Below are 5,020 nucleotides of genomic sequence, written 5' to 3' on the forward strand. Positions count from 1 at the left end.
TTTAATAACCAAGAGAAAAAACTGTATAGGGTGCCTAGCAACCCCTTACGCCTCCCATCTCCAATCCGACCAATCTCAACTCAGGACGCTCCATATAAACCGACTCCGGACCTGCCTCCTCCTCTTTCTTTCTGCTCAATAGCAAGATAAGTATATAGAAGTATATAGCTCTTGTGAGAACTGTTCAGTTTTTCTATTTGCCCTTGCTACTGTTCTGTCAATTACCAAGGTCGGTACTTCAGACCCTGTCCTTTTCTGCCTGGTACTGCTTCTCACTGCTTTTTCCCCTGTTTTCTGGTCTCCCAGGCTTTCTTTCCAATACATCCACCCCCCCCCCCCTTTTTCCCTATTCTCTACTGGGCTTATGTTCTATTTCTTATGTGATTTTTCTGCACTACTTACTGTCACTCAGCCTTTGCTGCCTTTTCTCACCCTTTTTCTGTGGTCCTCGGCAGTCCCTTCAGTGTGGCAGAGTCCGACATTCCTAGTGACGTCAGCCTTCTTCTTCACAGTGCGAGGGGGCCGGCTCCCGCCCCCTCTCACTCTCTGTTTCTGCTCTTCTGTGCAGCAGAAGGGACGCAGCCACGAGAGTGCCTGTACTCGTGGCCACGCCCCCTCCCTGTTCAGCACCTGGACAGCACTGTTTTACTTCTTTTCCCTGTTTATGTACAGCTTGTTATAGTGCTTGGTCTGTGGTGTGGAGGTTAACTCAACAGTTGCAGTAAGCACAGGTTGTGGGTTCAAGTCCTGCTGTTATTGTATTGTTTCTACACAGTTTTCACACTTACATTATATTTAGTGAAGTGTACTCTATGTTAAACACTGGTCACTGTGGCTCAGCAGTTAGGTCATTGGCCTTTCTAGTGCTGAGTTCAGGGTTCAATCCCTAGTCATTCAGATAGTTATATGTATTTCTAATATTGTCAGTTAGAGTGAATATATAATATTAATTTGTTTATTTTTTCCTTTACAGCCCCATATTGCTAGCTGTTAACCTCTTCCATACCAGTACTTTGCACTATGTCTGACATTAAAGCTGACCTGACCCTGGGGGATGGCCCCGCTTCCGGGCATGAGCCCGAATTATTGTCAGCCGAACAAGTTCACCAGCTTGTTAATAGATCGGTCCATTCCGCCTTGGCGTCTGCCATGGCATCTGTAAATGAGACCATTTCGAAATTAGTTTCTCTAACGATGTTGCAATCCCGTCATGTGGCTAGGGTCGACCCTGCGGTTTTGATTCCTACCCCGGTCCCCTCAGTTCAGGCGCCTAGCGCGCACAAATCAGGGAAATCAGACCGGAAGCGTCACCACTGCGCTGACGTCTTGAACTCTCCTGTACCCCAGCACACGTCAAGAGATGGCTAAGGGTGTCGTACCTTCGGGTTCCGCCCCCAATTCAGATGCCAAACCCTCTGCCCGTGAGGATGACAAAGCACTTCGGGCTTCGCGCTCAGCGAAACGTTGTAAGCCTGACTCCAGCGGACAACCTCTCAAACCCTTCCGTCGACAGCAGTGACGGTGAGGATGATTGTGTGGAAGATGGTCGTACCCTACCTGGTCCCGCTACCATGGCTGCCCAATCTTCACATACAGTACTGGATTCCAAAGGTGTCCCATTCTTTGACCCGGATGAAATTTCTCACCCGCGGTCAGGGGAGTGGGCGCCCCTGCCACAAGTGGCGAAATACTTGGAAGCATGGCTTCGGAAACCCCTTGATAGGGGTAATCGCAGTAAATTAAGGGCGGAATTCCCCAGGCCATCGCTTGACAATAAGATTGTAATGACCCCTGAATTGGATCCAATATTGGTCAAGTACCTACTGAAATCGGGGAAAAACCCGAGACGGGGAGTCGACCGCTCCTTTAAAGGAGTGCAGGATAAAATGTTAGACTTGCTGGGACCCCTGACCAAGATTTTGAACCTGGCTGAACATGCTGTTGCCACGGGTGAGCCAGTGGACGCTGAGGTCCTTAGAGGGTGGGCCTTGAGAATGACGTGCCTGTTGGGTAACGCCAACACAGCGATGTCAGCCGAGCGCCGTCGCTCGATTCTCATGCGCCTTGACCCGCAACTTACACACCTGCCCACCGAGGAACAGGGTTCCTCGGCTGAGGGTCTCCTCTTCGGAGATTCTTTTATAAAAAATATCAACAAATTTGTTGGTCTGTTTTCAAGCCTTGACAAGGCAGAGACTTCACTTAAAAAGACCCTAGGCCAAAAGGTTTTCGGAAAGGCCGGGAGGAGTAGGGGTCGTCCTTCTGGCCGAAGCCCCACTTATAGACCCCATCACAGAACACAAGTGCAATATGTCTATAACAGACCCCAAGTGCATCCAGCGGCGCCACCAACCGCTCCTTCTCCATTCTTCCCTACTCGAGGACGTCCCTGGAGGGCGAGAGGAGGTTCTCGTTGATTTTCCAAGAGTAGAGGATCAGGTGAGTCAGAGGATCCCGATAGGGGGCAGACTGCGGTATCTTTTCCCCGCTTGGTCAAGGATTACCTCAGACCCATGGGTACTGCAGGTGGTCAGGGGTTATGTCATATAATTTATAGCTCCGCCGGTGCAAATACGGTGGCCGAGGCTAATTCAGTTTTCAAATACGGACAAAGACCTGATTCGCTCAGGGATAAACGATCTGTATACCAAACGTGCCATATCCCGAGTTCCCATGAATCTTCCGGGATTTCTCAGCAATATCTTCTTGGTAAAGAAGAAAGATGGACGGCACAGACCTGTGATCAATTTGCGGGATCTAAACGAGTATGTTTTGTATCGCCACTTCAAAATGGAGGGCATACATTTACTCAGGGATTTACTACTCCCAGGAGACTGGTTGGCAAAGATAGACTTGAAGGACGCGTACCTTACGGTACCGATACATCCTTCTTGTCGCCCATGTCTCCAATTCACATGGGAGGATCAAAAATGGGAGTTTTCATCTCTCCCGTTCGGCCTGTCCTCTGCTCCGTGGTGTTTCACCAAACTGATGAGACCAGTTATGGCGGTCCTCAGGAGTCGAGGAGTGTGGTTGATAATATATCTCGACGACATACTAAATATGGCTCGTACGAGAGATCAGATTTTACTGCATGTACACTGGACGGTCTCGCTTCTTGAGGAACCTTCTCAACGAGAAAAAGTCGATCTTTATCCCTGCTCGGGCTATGGAGTTTTTGGGGTTTCTGGTAGATACCCGTTCGGCGACTCTCAGTTTACCCCACATAAAGTTGACTCTGATTCGCAAGGAAATAAGGATCTTGCTAAGGAGAGGACTGGTGTCCTTGCATGCGGTTGCTCGGATTGTAGGTCTGTTGTCGGCATCGATTCAGGCGATATTTCCGGCACCGCTCCATTACAGGGCATTATAACGCTTCAAGACCAAACATCTCTTGGAGGGTTTGTTCTATTCAGATAGAGTTCCTTTGTCTCAGGAGGCTCGGGACGAACTCCAATGGTGGCATCGACATGTCCAGGATTGGAATGGAAGGACGATTTTCAATTCCAAACCAGACCTGATTATAGAATCAAATGCCAGCCTGAGCGGCTGGGGAGCCCGGTGCGGATCTTCCTCCACGGGAGGGAAGTGGTCCGAGGCAGAGTCGCAATTACACATAAACTGCCTAGAACTTCTAGCAGGGTCATTTGCACTCAAAAGCTTCGCTTCCCACAGGTCAGATTGTTGTGCACTGATCCGCATGGACAATATCACGGCGGTACAGTATATCAGTCGTCTGGGAGGCACGAGGTCAAAAGTCCTGGCGGACATCGCCAAGGAATTATGGCTATTTTGCCTGCAAAAGAATGTTCTATTGCAAGCAGAGTATCTGCCGGGCATATCCAACTCCGTGGCGGATTGGAATTCCAGGTACCTGATAGACGGCAGCGATTGGAGGTTGCATCCTTCAGTTTTTCAAGCCATTCACTCCCTGTGGGGACCGCTGGAGTTGGATCTCTTTGCATCCCGGCTCAATTGCCAACTACCACAGTTCTTCAGTTGGGGGCCAGATCCGGAGGCTGTAGCAACCGATGCGTTCCTACAAATATGGCCACAAGTAAGGTTGTATGCTTTTCCACCCTTCGCCATGATTCCCAGAGTATTATGGCAGACGGAAGCGCAACAGTCCACTCTAGTGTTGATCACTCCCTGGTGGCCGACGCAGTCTTGGTTTCCCCAAGTTCTGGGAATGAATGTGGATTATCCGAGGCTGTGTCCTCTTTTTCCCTCACTGTTACAGGGTCCGGCAGCAGAGTTCCATCCGCTGATCCTATCCGGGAGTTTGCACCTGATTGCATGGCTGATTTCGGGTCAGCAGTTTCCGATAGACGCTTTTCACAGTCAGCTAGAGACCTCATCCGAGAGGCTTGGGCTCCAGGCACCAGATCGGCTTACGGATCTGCCTGGAAGCTTTGGGTTCATTGGTGCTCACAGAGACAAATGGATCCCATTCAAGCTCCTTTGCCCGGAATTGTAAATTGTTTGTCGAGCGCATATGATGAGGGGAAGGCTTATAGGACTATTAATGTCTATAGGTCTGCCATCTCGGCGCATCATGTACCGGTGGATGGTCTACCAATTGGTCAGCATCCGGTGATATGTTGTCTATTTCGCGGCATAAGGTTTTGACGGCCTCCTACCCCAAGGTACCAAGTTACTTGGGATGTTTCGCTTGTTATCCGCATGTTTTCTGCATGGGATGACAATGAGGAATTATCACTAAAGTTGCTATCATATAAGTTAACCATGTTGTTATGCTTGGTATCCATTAAACGTGTTTCAGATGTACGCGCACTGGATATTTCGAGGAGACAATTTACTCCTCAAGGTGTCAAGTTTGATATTTCGCGACGCACGAAAACACAATTGCGTTCGGTATTTTATCCATATTTTCCGGACCATCCTAAACTATGTGTGGTGCGTTGTTTAAAAGCTTATGAACAACGGACGGCTTTGTTGAGATCTCCAAGTTTTTCTCAACTGCTCATTTCTTTTTGTTCTTCCTATTTACCTGTGTCTT

Source organism: Hyla sarda, chromosome 9, assembly GCF_029499605.1.
Source record: "Hyla sarda isolate aHylSar1 chromosome 9, aHylSar1.hap1, whole genome shotgun sequence".
NCBI lineage: Eukaryota > Metazoa > Chordata > Amphibia > Anura > Hylidae > Hyla > Hyla sarda.